This window comes from Ranitomeya variabilis, chromosome 1 (assembly GCF_051348905.1).
Source record: "Ranitomeya variabilis isolate aRanVar5 chromosome 1, aRanVar5.hap1, whole genome shotgun sequence".
Lineage (NCBI taxonomy): Eukaryota > Metazoa > Chordata > Amphibia > Anura > Dendrobatidae > Ranitomeya > Ranitomeya variabilis.
Window position 1 is genome coordinate 798,909,219 of NC_135232.1, and position 17,728 is coordinate 798,926,946.

Below are 17,728 nucleotides of genomic sequence, written 5' to 3' on the forward strand. Positions count from 1 at the left end.
ATTTATACATTAAAATAAGCTCATCCCTTAGCCTTCGTTTTTCCAAACTAAATAACCCCAAGTGTAATAACCTGTTTTGGTATTGCAGACCCCCCAGTCCTCTAATAACCTTGGTCGCTCTTCTCTGCACCCGCTCTAGTTCAGCTATGTCTTTCTTGTACACCGGAGACCAGACCTTTACACAGTATTCTAAGTGTGGTTGCACAAGTGACTTCTATAGAGGTAAAATTATGTTCTCCTCATGAGCATCTATGCCTCTTTTAATGCATCTCATTATTTTATTTGCCTTTGTAGCAGCTGCCTGACACTGGCCACTAAATGTAAGTTTGCCGTCCACCCATACACCCAGTTCTTTTTCATTGATGATTTTGCCCAGTGTTTTACAATTAAGCACATAATTATACATCTTATTTGCTCTACCCAAGTGCATGACCTTACATTTATCTCCATTAAATCTCATTTGCCATTTATCAGCCCAAGCTTCTAGTTTACATAAATCCTCCTGTAATATAAAATTGTCCTCCTCTGTATTGATTACCCTGCAGAGTTTAGTGTCATCTGCAAATATTGAAATTCTACTCTGAATGCCCCCTACAAGGTCATTAATAAATGTTAAAAAGAAGAGGGCCCAATACTGACCCCTGTGGTACTCACTGCTAACTGTGACCCTGTCCGAGTGTGCTTGATTAATTACCACCCTTTGTTTCCTATCCCTGAGCCAGCTCTTAACCCTTGTAGCGTTTCACCCGCTACGGGTCTTGGAGATACTCGCTTGGCAGCAGGATAAACACTTCAGGCACGATATCTCACACATATCAGTCCATATGGTTTATTCAAACTCCACATAAACCAGACAGGGTACAGTCCATTTCATTACAGCCATGAAACATTAGACAGTTCATGTAGCAGATAGGCTTCTCTGCTGTATATTATAATCCCATTGTCCGGGCTTACCTCTCAGAAGTTCCACTCCTTACACTGACTTTAGGTCAGTCCCAGGTCCTCAACACAGACCGTACAGGTCTACGGTCTCCAGGTGCTTCCAGGACGACTCCACTTCCAGGAGTATCCAACACCAACCGTCCGTGCTATGTCCAGCACACAGGCTCTCCAGCCTGGAATGGTCTCTGTGTGCTTCCAGGACGTCCCCACTTGGAACCGTCCAACACACAGGCCATTCTGCAGTGTCCTCCACACTCACTCAATCTCTCTCTTTTACATAGGTGTAACCACACCCAGGTACCTGTCACATGGCTAGTCAGGTCCTTACACACAAAACCATCTTACATGTTCAGAAACGCCTCTTTGGCTGGGTTTGTAGGTGACTGAACCCACCCATCTCTCCAATCACCTGGAAGCCTTCCCAATGTAAACAAACCCCTCAGCAGTAGATCTGCTTGAGCAAAACATACCCAGGCTTCCATCATAGGGCCACCCACCTCTGCGATACATACCATCCATCATTCACATGACCAGTCGCTATGCTACACCCTCTTACACATATTTTCCCGTATCCCCATTGTTCTAATTTTATGTATCAACCTTTTGTGTGGCACCGTATCAAAAGCTTTTGAAAAGTCCATATACACTACGTCCACTGTGTTCCCTTGGTCCAGTCCGGAACTTACCTCTTCATAGAAATTGATCAGATTAGTCTGACAGGAACGGTCCCTTGTAAACCCATGTTGATATTGGGTCATGAGGTTATTCCTCTTCAGATACTCCAGTATAGCATCCCTTAGAATACCCTCCAGGATTTTACCCACAGTAGAGGTTAAGCTTACTGGCCTATAATTTCCAAGTTCAGTTTTTGTCCCCTTTTTGAATATTGGCACCACATTTGCTAGACGCCAGTCCTGTGGTACAGACCCTGTTATTATGGAATCTTTAAAGATCTACTATATACCGTATTTTTCGGACTACAAGATGCACTTTTTCCCCACCAAAAAAGGGGGGAAAATAGGGGGTGCATCTAATAGTCATAATGCAGGCTTACCGCGGCGGCAGAGGTGTGGCGGCAGAGGTGCGGGGATGAGGAGGCGCAGTGAGCGGGGTCCCTTTCACCGGTGAGGTGATGCAGCAGCCCGGTAAGCAGCAGAGCCGGGTGAATCCTGTTGTTATCGGTGGCGGCGGGCATCTTCCTGAGGCCGCGCGTGCGCAGATGGAGTGCTCTGCTTCCCGAGGCTATAGGAAAATGGCCGCGGGAGGCCGCGCGTGCGCAGATGGAGATCGCGGTGGCCATTTTCCTGAAGCCGAGTTCGCAGATTTAGATCTTGGCTTCAGGAAAATGGCCGCCGCGATCTCCATCTGCGCACGCGCGGCCTCCCACGGCCATTTTCCTGAAGCCCCGGGAAGCAGAGCACTTCATCTGCGCACGCGCGGCCTCAGGAAGATGTCTGCCACCACCAATAACAACAGGATTCACCCGGCTCTGCTGCTTACCGGGCTGCTGCATCACCTCACCTGTGAAAGGGACCCCTCTCACGCCATACCTCTCACTGCACTTCCTCATCCCCGCACCTCTGCCGGTAACCACTGCTGCAACCCTCCCATGGACACCAGGCCGTGGCATCGCCCACCTAAGCAGGAAGGGACCCTGCTCAGGTGCACGCCGTACCGCATCACCCCACCTCTGCCGACACCATGCCTCCTGTGACCCTGCTCTGCCACCGCCAGCCCTCAGGTAAGATTCTGTAAATTCGGACAATAAGACGGACCCCCATCTTATAAAAAAATCTTTTTTTCTGCAATTTTCACCCCAAATTTGGGGTGCGTCTTATGGTTCGGTGCGTCTTATAGTCCGAAAAATACGGTAATTGTCTAAGGGTCACTTCCGTCTGTCTTTCTGTCTGTCACGGATATTTATTGGTTGCGGCCTCTGTCTGTCATGGAATCCCGCGTCGCTGATTGGTCTCGCCAGCTGCCTGTCATGGCTGCCACGACCAATCAGGGACGGCCACAGTCCGATTAGTCCCTCCCTACTCCCCTGCAGTCAGTGCCCGGCGCCCGCTCCATAGTCCCCGCAGTCACCGCTCACACAGGGTTAATGCCAGCAGTAACGGACCGTGTTATGCCGCGGGTAACTCACTCTGTTACCGCCGCTATTAACCCTGTGTGACCAAGTTTTTACTATTGATGCTGCCTATACAGCGTCAATAGTAAAAACATCTAATGTTAAAAATAATTAAAAAAATAAAAAATCATTATATACTCACCTTCCGCCGCCTTTCCCGCACATCGCGAAGCTCCGGTGACCGCTCCATGCAAGGGGCAGGTTCCGGTGGCAAGGATGGTCTGCGAGAAGGACCTGCCATGACGTCACAGTCATGTGACCGCGACGTCATCACAAGTCCTGCGCACCTGCGCGAGAAGGACCTGCCGTGACGTCACGGTCATGTGACTGCGACAAGGTAATGTGACCGCAACGTCATCACAGGTCCTGCGCGCCTGCGCGAGAAGGAGACAACAGAACTACAAGGGGCCCTCGGAAGGTGAGTATATGTTTATTTTTTATTTTTTAACCTGTGACATACGTGGCTGGGCAATATACTACGTAGCTGGGCAATATACTACGTGACTGGCCAATATACTACGTGGCTGGGCAATATACTACGTGGCTCTGTGCTGTATACTACGTCGCTGTGCAATATACTACGTGGCTCTGTGCTGTATACTACGTCACTGGGCAATATACTACATCACTGGGCAATATACTACATAGCTGGGCAATATACTACGTGACTGGCCAATGTACTACGTGGCTGGGCAATATACTACGTGGCTCTGTGCTGTATACTACATCGCTGTGCAATATACTACATGGCTCTGTGCTGTATACTACGTCGCTGTGCAATATACTACGTAACTAGGCAATATACTACGTGGCTGGGCAATATACTACGTGACTGGCCAATATACTACGTGGCTGGGCAATATACTAGGTGGCTCTGTGCTGTATACTACATCGCTGTGCAATATACTACGTGGCTCTGTGCTGTATACTACGTCACTGGGCAATATACTACGTAACTAGGCAATATACTACGTGGCTGGGCAATATACTACGTCACTGGGCAATATATTACGTAACTGGGCAATATACTACGTGGCTCTGTGCTGTATACTACATCGCTGAGCAATATACTATGTGGCAGGGCAATTTTCCTAAGTTGCTGGGCAATATAGTACGTGGCTGGGCAATATACTACGTGGCAGGGCAATATACTACGTGGGCTAGGCAATATACTACGTGGGCTGGGCAATATACTACGTGGGCTGTGCAATATACTACGTGGACATGCATATTCTAGAATACCCAATACGTTACAATCGGGCCACCATCTAGTTAAAAATAATGGTCTATCAATGACTGTACTTAGTTCCTGCAGTTCTCGGGGGTGTATTCCTTCTGGGCCCGGAGATTTGTCAACTTTAGTGATTTTTCAACGCCGCCGTACTTCCTGCTGGGCTGAGCAGATGACATTTAATGGGGAATTATTTTTTTTATCACTGATCATATTGCCTGCCATGGGATTTTCTTGTGTAAATACTGGTGAAAAAAAGTCATTTATCATATTGGCTTTTTCCTCATCCTCATTCACCATTTCACCCAGACTATTTTTAAGGGGGCGAACACTATAATTTTTTAGTTTCTTACTATTTCTGTAGTTAAAGAATATTTTGGGATTATTTTTACTCTCAATGAGTCTCTCTGTCTCAAATTTTGCTGCCTTGATTTGCCTTTTACAGAATTTATTTAAATTTCTGTATTTATTTAATGCCTCATCACTACCTACTTGCTTTAATTCTCTAAATGCTTTCTTTTTGTCACTTATTGAGCCCCTTACAGCTCTATTTAGCCATATTGGTTTCCTCCTATTTCTAGTATGTTTATTCCCATACTGTATATACTGTGCACAGGTCCTATCCAGAATGCTAACAAACGTCTCCCATTTTCTTCATGTATTTTTATTTCTCAGGATATCGTCCCAGTTAATTGCACCAAGATCCTCTCTCATCCGTTGGAAATTTGCCCTCCTGACGTTTAGTGTCCTGTTAACCCCTCTACTACACATCTTATTAAAGGATACATGAAAACTTATTATTTTGTGATCACTATTACTCAAGTGACCTCCAACCCTTATATTTGCTATGCGGTCTGGCCTGTTGGTTAATATTAGGTCTAGCAGTGCCCCCCCTTCTTGTTGGGTCCTGAACCAGTTGTGAAAGGTAGTTGTCTCTCATAGTTGTCAAAAACCTATTACCTTTTCTGGAACTGCAGGTTTCTGTTCCCCAATCTATTTCAGGGTAGTTGAAGTCCCCCATAATAATAACTTCTCATTGAGTCGCAGCCCCATCTATTTGCTTTATGAGGATATTCTCTGTTGCTTTCATTATTTTGGGGGACTTATAACAAATCCCTATCAGTAATTTATTATTTTTTCCCCCTCCCCTTATCTCCACCCACAGGAACTCTACATTTTCATTAGATTCACCTATATTATCACGCAGGATGGGTTTTAAAGATGATTTTACATACAGACACACCCCTCCCCCTCGCTTATCCGTTCGGTCATTTCTGAACAGACTATAACCTTGTAAGTTAACAGCCCAGTCATGGCTCTCATCCAGCCATGTTTCAGATATCCCAACCATGTCATAACTATGCTCCAACAACATTAATTCTAATTCGTCCATTTTGTTGGCGAGGCTTCTGGCATTAGCACACATACACTTTATGTATCTATCTGTACCTCTATTCTTTCTTAAATTATTAACTGTTCTAACCCCCCCCCCCCATGCCACCGTCACCCCCAATTTCATTATTTGTGCCCAGGTCTCTATCTGCACTATCTTCCCCTCCTAAAAAATGAATACTCTCCCCCAATCCCTAGTTTAAATACTCCTCCTACCGTCTAGCCATTTTCTCCCCCAGCACAGCTGCACCTTCCCCATTGAGGTGCAGCCCGTTCTTAGCGTAGAACCTGTAGCCCACTGAGAAGTCGGCCCAGTTCTGCAGGAACCCAAGCCCTCCTTCCTACACCAATTCTTGAGCCACTTATTAACCTCCCTTAAGGTCCTGTTGCCTCTCTGGCATGGCACGTGGTACAGGCAGTATTTCGGAAAATACCACGTTGGAGATCCTTGCTTTCAGCTTGCAGCCTATTTGCCTGAAATCATCTTTAAGGACCTTCCACCTACCTCCAACTTTGTCATTTGTACCAATGTGCACCATGACCGCTGGTGTTATGGACCTGGTGGTTAGGAGCACCCGAAATGACCTGATGGTTAAAATGGAAAACCTGGGACAAGCTCTGAGGAAGTGGTAACTCTACTGGCCGCAATCCCTAATCCTATCACACACACTAGAAATAGCCGTGGAGCGTACCTAACTCTCCCTAGACGCCTCTTCACAGCCTTAGAGCTAACTACCCCTAAAGATAGAAATAGCAGCCTAACTTGCCTCAGAGAAATTCCCCAAAATAAAGGCAGCCCCCCCACAAATATTGACTGTGAGTTAAGAGGGAAGTAACAAACACAGGAATGAAACAGATTTTAGCAAAGGAGGCCGAATCTTCTCTAAATAGACAGAGGATAGGAAAGGGAACTATGCGGTCAGTATAAAAAACTACAAAAACCACGCAGAGTGTGCAAAAAGACCTCCACACCGACTCACGGTGTGGAGGTGCAGCTCTGCACCCCCAGAGCTTCCAGCTAGCAAGGAAATATCATAATAGCAGGCTGGACTGAAACATAGCATGTACTGAAAAATATATTCAAAAACCGATGAACAGCAAATGACTAGCAAGGACTTAGCTTCTGCTGGAGGAGACAGGTCATCTGAGAAATCCAAGAGAGATCTGAACCAGTACTGAGACATTGACAGCTGGCATGTACTAACGACCTGGGCAGAGTTAAATAGGGAAGCAAGCAGAAGCAATAAACGAGGGCAGCTGAGAAAGCCAACCTTAAAGATCAGCAGTTCCACTCAAAGCCACCAGAGGGTGTCCAAGGACAGAACTCACCAAAGTACCATTCACGACCACAGGAGGGAGCCCGAGAACGGAATTCACAACAGTACCCCCCCCCTTGAGGAGGGGTCACCGAACCCTCACCAGAACCCCTAGGCCGATCAGGACGAGCCAAATGAAAGGCACGAACCAAATCGGCAGCATGGACATCGGAGGCAACAACCCAGGAATTATCCTCCTGACCATAGCCCTTCCATTAACCAGGTACTGAAGCTTCCGTCTCGAAATACGAGAATCTAAAATCTTCTCCACCACATACTCCAACTCCCCCTCAACCAACACCGGAGCAGGAGGATCAACGGAAGGAACCATAGGCGCCACATATCTCCGCAACAACGACCTATGGAACACATTATGGATGGCAAAAGAAGTTGGAAGGGCCAAACGAAACGACACAGGATTGATAATTTCAGAAATCTTATAAGGACCAATGAAACGAGGCTTGAACTTAGGAGAAGAAACCTTCATAGGAACATAACGAGAAGACAACCAAACCAAATCCCCAACACGAAGTCGGGGACCAACACAGCGACGGCGGTTAGCAAAACGTTGCGCCTTCTCCTGAGACAACGTCAAATTGTCCACCACGTGAGTTCAAATTTGTTGCAACCTGTCCACCACAGAATCCACACCAGGACAGTCAGAAGGCTCAACCTGCCCTGAAGAAAAACGAGGATGAAAACCAGAATTACAAAAAAAAGGCGAAACCAAAGTAGCAGAACTAGCCCGATTATTAAGGGCGAACTCGGCCAATGGCAAGAAGGTCACCCAATCATCCTGATCAGCAGAAACAAAGCATCTCAGATAGGTTTCCAAGGTCTGATTGGTTCGTTCGGTTTGGCCATTTGTCTGAGGATGGAACGCTGAAGAAAAAGACAAATCAATGCCCATCTTAGCACAAAAGGACCGCCAAAACCTAGAAACAAATTGGGAACCTCTGTCCGACACAATGTTCTCCAGAATGCCATGCAAACGAACCACATGCTGAAAAAATGATGGAACCAAATCAGAGGAGGAAGGCAATTTAGGCAAGGGTACCAAATGGACCATCTTAGAAAGCCGATCACAAACCACCCAGATGACAGACATCCTTTGAGAGACAGGAAGATCAGAAATAAAATCCATGGAAATATGTGTCCAGGGCCTCTTCGGGACAGGCAAAGGCAAAAGCAACCCACTGGCACGAGAACAGCAAGGTTTAGCCCGAGCACAAGTCCCACAGGACTGCACAAACGAACGCACATCCCGTGACAAGGAAGCCCACCAAAAGGACCTGGCAACCAAATCTCTGGTACCAAAAATCCCAGGATGACCAGCCAACACTGAACAATGAACCTCAGAAATAACTCTACTTGTCCATCTATCAGGGACAAACATTTTCTCCACTGGGCAGCGGTCAGGTCTATCAGCCTGAAACTCCTGCAGCACCCGCCGCAAATCAGGGGAGATGGCAGAAAGAATCACCCCGTCTTTAAGAATACCAGCCGGCTCAGGGACTCCCGGAGAATCAGGCAAAAAACTCCTAGAAAGGGCATCAGCCTTCACATTCTTAGATCCCGGAAGGTATGAGACCACAAAATCGAAACGGGAGAAAAACAGTGACCATCGAGCCTGTCTAGGGTTCAACCGCTTGGCGGACTCGAGGTAAGTCAGATTCTTGTGATCAGTCAGGACCACCACGCGATGTTTGGCTCCCTCAAGCCAATGTCGCCACTCCTCAAATGCCCACTTCATAGCCAACAACTCCCGATTGCCGACATCATAATTACGCTCGGCAGGCGAAAACTTTCTAGAAAAGAAAGCACACGGCTTCATCAAGGAGCCATCAGAACTTCTCTGAGACAAAACAGCCCCTGCCCCAATCTCAGAAGCATCAACCTCGACCTGAAAAGGGAGCAAAACATCTGGCTGACGCAACACAGGGGCCGAAGTAAAACGACGTTTAAGCTCCTGAAAGGCCTCAACGGCCGCAGGGACCAATTCACCACATCAGCGCCTTTCTTCGTCAAATCAGTCAAAGGCTTAACCACACTAGAAAAATTAGCGATGAAGCGACGGTAAAAATTAGCAAAGCCCAGGAACTTCTGAAGACTCTTCACAGATGTAGGTTGAGTCCAATCATAAATGGCCTGAACTTTAACAGGATCCATCTCGATAGTAGAAGGGGAAAAAATGAAGCCCAAAAAGGAAACCTTCTGAACTCCAAAGAGGCATTTAGAGCCCTTCACAAACAACGCATTAGCACAAAGGACCTGGAACACCATCCTGACCTGCCTTACATGAGACTCCCAATCATCCGAAAAGACCAAAATATCATCCAAATATACGATCATGAACCTATCCAGATACTTCCGGAAGATGTCGTGCATAAAGGACTGAAACACAGATGGAGCATTAGAAAGACCGAATGGCATCACCAGGTACTCAAAATGGCCCTCGGGCGTATTAAATGCTGTTTTCCATTCATCGCCCTGTTTAATACGCACAAGATTATACGCCCCTCGAAGGTCAATCTTGGTAAACCAACTAGCCCCCTTAATCCGAGCAAACAAATCAGACAACAGAGGCAAAGGGTACTGAAATTTGACCGTGATTTTATTGAGAAGGCGATAATCTATACAGGGTCTCAGAGAGCCATCCTTCTTGGCCACAAAAAAGAACCCTGCTCCCAACGGCGACGAAGACGGGCGAATATGCCCTTTCTCCAAGGACTCCTTTACATAACTCCGCATAGCGGCATGTTCTGGCACAGATAAATTGAACAGTCGGCCCTTAGGGAACTTACTACCAGGAATCAAATTAATAGCGCAATCACAGTCCCTATGAGGAGGTAGGGCACTGGACTTGGGCTCATCAAATACATCCTGGTAATCCGACAAAAACTCAGGGCCTTCAGAAGGAGTGGAAGAAGAAATTTACATCAAAGGAACATCACCATGTATCCCTTGACAACCCCAACTAGACACAGACATTGATTTCCAATCCAGTACTGGATTATGAACCTGTAACAGTGGTGACAGACCTAGCGAACCTCTTAGTGCACTTAGGACAATCAGAGATAGCATGAGAGGAGTCACCACAATAAAAACACAGCCCATTCTGACGTCTGTGTTCTTGCCGTTCAGCTCAGGTCAAAGTCCTATCACATTGCATAGGCTCAGGCCTCCGCTCAGAGGACACCGCCAAATGGTGCACAACTTTGCGCTCGCGCAAACGCCGATCAATCTGAATGGCCAAAGAGATTGACTCATTCAGACCAGCAGGCGTGGGGAACCCCACCATAACATCCTTAAGGGCTTCAGAAAGACCCTTTCTGAAAATTGCTGCCAGGGCACACTCATTCCATTGAGTAAGCACAGACCACTTTCTAAACTTCTGGCAATATACTTCTGCCTCATCCTGACCCTGACACAGAGTCAGCAAGATCTTTTCTGCCTGATCCACAGAATTAGGTTCGTCATAAAGCAATCCAAGCGCTAGAAAAAATGCATCCACATTAAGCAATGCAGCATTTCCTGGCTCAAGGGAGAATGCCCAGTCTTGCGGGTCACCACGCAACAAAGAAATAATAATCTTTACTTGCTGAATGGGATCACCAGAGGAGCGGGGTTTTAGAGCAAGAAACAGTCTGCAATTATTTTTGAAATTCAAAAATTTAGATCTATCCCCAGAAAACAAATCAGGAATTGGAATTCTAGGCTCTAACATCGGATTCTGAACTACATAATCTTTAATACTCTGTACCCTAGCAGTGAGTTGATCCACACAAGAGGACAAACCTTGAATATCCATATCTACACCTGAGTCCTGAACCACCCAGAGGTTAAGGGGAAAAGAAAGACAAAACAAGCTGCAAAGAAAAAAAAATTGACTGAGAACTTCTCTTTTCCCTCTTTTGAGATGCATTAACACTTTGCAGGCCAGCTGTACTGTTATGGACCTGGTGGTTAGGAGCACCCGAAATGACCTGATGGTTAAAATGGAAAACCTGGGACAAGCTCTGAGGAAGTGGTAACTCTACTGGCCGCAATCCCTAATCCTATCACACACACTAGAAATAGCCGTGGAGCGTACCTAACTCTCCCTAGACGCCTCTTCACAGCCTAAGAGCTAACTACCCCTAAAGATAGAAATAGCAGCCTAACTTGCCTCAGAGAAATTCCCCAAAGTAAAGGCAGCCCCCCACAAATATTGACTGTGAGTTAAGAGGGAAGTAACAAACACAGGAATGAAACAGATTTTAGCAAAGGAGGCCGAATCTTCTCTAAATAGACAGAGGATAGGAAAGGGAACTATGCGGTCAGTATTAAAAACTACAAAAACCACGCAGAGTGTGCAAAAAGACCTCCACACCGACTCACGGTGTGGAGGTGCAGCTCTGCACCCCCAGAGCTTCCAGCTAGCAAGGAAATATCATAATAGCAGGCTGGACTGAAACATAGCATGTACTGAAAAATATATTCAAAAACCGATGAACAGCAAATGACTAGCAAGGACTTAGCTTCTGCTGGAGGAGACAGGTCATCTGAGAAATCCAAGAGAGATCTGAACCAGTACTGAGACATTGACAGCTGGCATGTACTAACGACCTGGGCAGAGTTAAATAGGGAAGCAAGCAGAAGCAATAAACGAGGGCAGCTGAGAAAGCCAACCTTAAAGATCAGCAGTTCCACTCAAAGCCACCAGAGGGTGTCCAAGGACAGAACTCACCAAAGTACCATTCACGACTACAGGAGGGAGCCCGAGAATGGAATTCACAACACGCTGGGTCCTCACCAGCCCCTCCCAGTAATCTGTCAACCCGATCAGCGATGTGTCGGACTCGAGCGCCAGGTAGGCAGCACACCGTTCGACGATCCTTGTCTTTGTTACAGATTGCCCTATCTGTTCCCCTAATAATTGAGTCCCCCACTACCAGCACCTGCCGGCCTGCCCTGCTTTCCTATTTCCCTCCTTACTGGAGCAGTCACTCCTCCTGCTTTCAGAGGACATGCCTTGCTGCAGCAGTGCTACCCCTGTACTGGCACACCCCTCATCTGCCAACGTAGCAAACTTATTGGGGTGTGCCAGATCAGGACTAGCCTCCCTGGCACTCTTCCCTCTACCTGGCTTCCTAACTGTCACCCAGCTTGCTGCTTCACTTTCCTGCAGCTCCATCCTACCAGCCTCCCCCTCATCTATCCCATTGAGAGTCTGCTCAGTGAGCAGCAAACTTCTTTCCATATTGTCTATGGATCTCAGTGTTGCCAGCTGCACATTTAGATCCAGTATGTGGGCTTCCAAATGCTCAACGTGCTCATATCTCGCACAGCAGTATGCACCCTCGACCGGCTGCTCAAAGATTGCATATGTGGCAAGATGTGCACTGGATGGCATTAACAATAGTGGAGCACATTTCCTAATGGGGATTGCACCAGACATAAACGTTAAATAAAAAATAAATCAAAGTATTAATAAAATACAGATAGCAATTCAGTAATTCCTCCCTTGGAAACTTCCTGAATCCAAAGTCACTGAATCACAAGTCACACACTTACCGCCATTCGCACTTACGCTCCGTTCACACTCGCTAAGCAGATTTAAAGATTTTTTTTCCCCTCAGCAGCAATCCACCCTGCTGTTCAATGCACTTCCAAGAGGGAAGTATGCCCATTCTACAAAGACAATAGCAGTACCCTGGGACAGAGGTATTAGTATCTTTAGGACTTCCTCATGGTGTCTGCCAAATACGGTCATTTTTTTATCCAAGGGCCATTTGTATATTTATACCATCTTTTGAGGGCCATGCAAATTGCGCACTAACTCTGCCACAGAGTACGAACTGATTCTGGCACCAGTATTCATACGTAATCTTTCATTGCCGCACCTCAGCATTCAGTAGTGAACACTATGTGCATGTGCTCACAGGACAAGAAGAAATTAATGGGCCAGCAGCAGTCAAAATACAGCTGCCGATCCAAGCACTGCGGTCTCTGGGAATCTGCCCGGGGGCCGGATAAAAGCTCACAGCCCACAAGCCTGAGGTTTCCTACACATGGCCTAGATCTTTTGGGAAAAGGGGATCCTTCTTTTGGAACTCTATATTCTCTTCTATAACATGCCAGCCTTTTAGGGCACGTGCACTTCTTTTTCAGGTGGAGTCCTCCTGGAACCCGCCTACAAGGAGCTAAGAAACATAAAAAATAATGGACATAGTAACAGCAATTTCAAAACAACCCACTGTGCATATGTTCCATCTTATAACCACTTCAAGCTTCGAAAACCGTGAAGTGGATAAAAGGAGTGACCTGAATATTTTTCAGGATGCTTCCGCTTTGAAGCCACTGCTATTTTACATATTGCATGTAAAAACAATCACACCAACAGCATAACCAAAGCAGAAGATGTCCAAAATGATGTTAGAAAAAATGGTTCAGGTAAAACACAGCTACAGCAAAAACAATGCGGTGTGATGCAGTGACCCCTGTTACAGCTGGGGGTGCTGTATGTGCTTCCCAGGACACGCATGGAGGCGTAATGGGGATAGTAAGACAGTGTCCGGCATTGTGGTGAATGGTCGGTATGTGTGTCGCAGAGAAAGGAACTCTGCGTTGTCAGCCTGAAGCAATGTTGTGTTCTGGGACCTGTAGTCCCACAAGTAGTTGTGTAGTTCTTAAAGGAGGCTGGCAGGGCTAGTTATGTGAGGTGGGCGGGACAAACTAGCCACACACCCACACTCCCACCCAGGGGAGTGGTTAAAGGTATATAATGTGACCAGGGTGTGGGTCACATGTTCCTGTGAGGTTCCTGTGTGGTTTGAGTGTTTGGATTTGAATGGTCTAAGTGCAAGGTCCTGGAAGCCTGTGTTGGAAGACCTGGGAGGAGGCTTCCTGAAGAGCACATGGTGGGGCTTCAGACCTGGTGGCCTGGGGTGTTGGACTAACGTCCTGAATAGCACCCGGACAGGTCATATGCCTGGGGTGTTGGACTAATGTCCTGGACAGGCCACATGCCTCTGTGTTGTACGGTCCCAGGTGGGATGGACGTCCTGAAGAACACAGTGTGATCGTGGTTCTGAGTCTGTGGACCTGGACGATCGGTGTTGGGGAAGCTACTGTCCTTCGGTGGGTCTGGACTGACTAAGGTGTGCCAGCCAGGCAAGTTGGTGATCCCCGTGAGGCAGCTTACCCAGAAGAGTGGACTGACAAGGAGTCAGCAGGTGGAGCAGGAGCTCCCGTTAGGTACCTCCATAGACTGTTGGTGCTTATTGTTTCTATGAACTGTGTGGTAACCCACGGCAACTGATCAGAGGAGGCCCAGCGTGATTAGTTGCTGCAACCTGTTAATGTGAAGATAATGAGTTAAACTATATCTTGCTGTGTTAAAGAATGGACACATTTAAGTCAGTGATATGCAACTTGGCTTACGATGCGGTTTATGCTGTATAAAATAAACCATATGGACTGTTTTTGTGTTCAAAATTCGTGCCCGTGTGCTTGAATCCCGTGCCAAACGAGTAATCCCCTACCCGTTAGGGAGTGCAATCTTACAGCGGGTACATCAGTAACTAAATTACACCATGGGAATCTGTCACCCACTGGGACATATATGACCTATTAATATGCGCATACAGGTAACAGAAATGTTACACTAGTCTTACCTGTATGCCTCATATTACTGGTCTTGTTGCTGAGAAATGTTATAATCTTTCCTTATGCTAATGATTTCTTCCAGGCTCCGGGGCGTGTGGTGCCTGGAAGAAATCCCTGCCTCCTCATTACAATACTACCCCCCTGCCCCCATGCATGTCAGTTATGGCCTCGGAATCCTGCGCTCTGCACTCCCTCAGAAATCCATACCTCATCTTCTCTCCTGTGGGTGCTGCACTCAGGCATCTTCTGCACAGTCGCTGACGAGTGTGATCTACGGCGTGCCCGATGATAAGGTGCTCTCCCCACTTCCTCTCTGCATAGTAATTGCTACGAACCATGTGTACATAGCGATGATTATGCAGGGAGGAAGTGGGGAGCGCCCCTTATCATCGAGCACGCCGGAGATCATAGTGACTCGCCAGTGTGCAGAAGATCCCTGAGTGCAGCGCCCACAGGGGAGAAGATGAGGTATGGATTTCTGAGGGAGTGCAGAGCGCAAGCGCAGTATTCCGGGGCCATAACTGACGCTGATAGGAGGGGGTAAGTATTACAATGAAGACAGGAGGCAGAGATTTCTTCCAGGCACGACACACCCCGTAGCCTGGAAGAAATCATTAACATAAAGACATAATATAACATTTCTCATCAACAAGACCATTAATATGAGGTATAAAGGTAGGACTAGTGTAACATTTCTATTACCTGTATGCTCATATTAATAGGTCATATACGTCCCGGGGTAACAGATTCCCTTTAAGGAATCTTGGTAAATCCTTGTGTGTTGCTGTGCCAGACATATTATATAGTGACTTTGCTGCTGAAAGCAATGCAGAAGTAAAGAGCAGGTCATTTTTTCCCACCCAATGTGTCGTATGTCCTGATTGCACCCACATTTCTGCCTGTATTTGTGTATTGCTTGTTTGGATTATTATAGGAAAGGCAAATTGCATAAGTACATTTTATCTTTTCACAAGTTTTTTTTTGCAATGATCTTGATTCTAGCTTTCCCTTTTTTCTTTATTTTAAATTAACCATTCTAGGCAACATTTTCTAAGGGCATGTGCACATGACGTATTTTAGACATCCACATTTCCACCCAGTTTTACAGGAGGAAGTGGCTTCAGAACACGTCGGAGTCTTTTGTCCTGAGGCGTCTTTTTTAGGCAACTTTTGGTAATTTCTTAAGCATTTTTAGCTTAGTCTTCACTTGAAGCAGTTTTTGGAAACATTTTTTGTAAAGTAGGGAGCAACTTCCATGCAGAAGAATGGTCGGGTCACTTCTTTTAACCACTTAATGGATTTGAAAACCTGAAGCTGTTAAAAGACGCTCAAAAGATTCAACACATGCACTGCAAGTCGTTTTTACATTGCTGTGCATATGTTCATTCTTTTTAGTGTTTATTTTACTATGCGCTTTTTCAGGCAGGTTATGGAGTATGACAAACGTCATTAACTCATTACCCAAACCATCAAGCTTTTTTGTAGTAGCACATGTATCAGAAGCATTCTTTTGTGAATGGATCATTAATTGACATGAATCTGCAGTTTATTCAAGCATCAGAAAGATGGGCGATGGTATTCACATCAAACTCAATAAACAAATGGGATCTTTAGGCCACGTTATACAACAATATTTTGGTCAGTATTTCACATCAGTATTTATAAGCCAAAACCAGGAGTGGGTGATAAATACAGAAATGATGACATGTTTTTATTATACTTTTCCTCTGATTGTTTCACTCCTGGTTTTGGCTTACAAATACTGAGGTAAAATACTGACCAAATACTGAGAATGTGAATGTGGCCTTAGGCAGAGTTCAGATGAGTGTATGTAAAATTATCTGTTTTTATCCATAGTTTCATCCATGTACTAACAATATGGCCGTTTTTTTACTTCTGTATGGAATCGGTTTTATAGATCAACATTTTATAATACAATAATAGGCCAAATGCAGTTTCCCATCTTACAATCTTACAGAGAACCTGACAGATGATACATGCTGCCCGACCCACGGGCACTGGCTACACGATCTCAGTCAGGTATGTTGGACTGAACATACAGTACTGTAATATCCGCCAGGGACCGAGCTGAAGAGGACACAAGTCGGACAAGTGGATCCCTGGTGGCTTCTCCCCTCCTGATCTGTGTGTGTATAGGAGACCTGTGACTCCAGGGCAGGTGGCAGGGAGTGACTAGTCTTCAGTACGGCTCAGTCCCGGCAGCTATTAAAGTATGTTTTTCTCTCAGACACCGCATTTTAGAGTTAATCTTGTAAAGCTGAAACCATGCAGCCAGCGTCTGACACACGCTACCCATAGACTAGGCAGAATGTATCAGTTATCAGATTCCCTTTGACAACTGCAATGTATCTGTGAAAAAACATAACACGGTAACCTGTTTGTGATCCATTCTCTGTGCTCCCATAGACTTATTATGGGCAAGTCTGATCTGGAGAATGGATCAAGGTGGCACAGGCAGCAATTATTTTTATTTCTCAACATACGGATCATGGGTCTGTGTGCAAAAACATTCACGTGAACTGTCCCATTGGTTTGGTTTATGTGTAGTCCATTTGCACACAGACGTGTAATATGCTCATCTGGAGCTGGGGCATGTGTTGCATGAGACTTGCTTTGAAGTCTATGGCTAGTGAGACTTTCGATAAAAAACAAATCTGTGTTGGATTGCAGATCACAATGCCATAACTGCAGTAGAACCGCAACATACTGTATGTGAGACACCCTGTAAAAAATCACCAAAGAACAATAGGATTTTTCTACAATGGTGCGGCAAAAAAAAACCCTCACCATTTCCGCAGCGTGTGAATGTGTAAGAGGGTGGTGCTGTTATGGACAGTTAGGAAAACGCTGTCACTTTAAGAGACTGCACCCTCTTGTCTGGCAGGATGGAATGTTCTGGTTCTCCCCTGCAATAGACTGTGTGAATGAACTGGACTGTGCAGATGGCAGGGGTGGAGCCTGAACAGTGTGTGTGAGCTGAGGCTGCTGGAGAGAGAACTTTGTGCTGATAGCTGCAAGAGAAGACCTCCAGCCTGTAACGGAGTG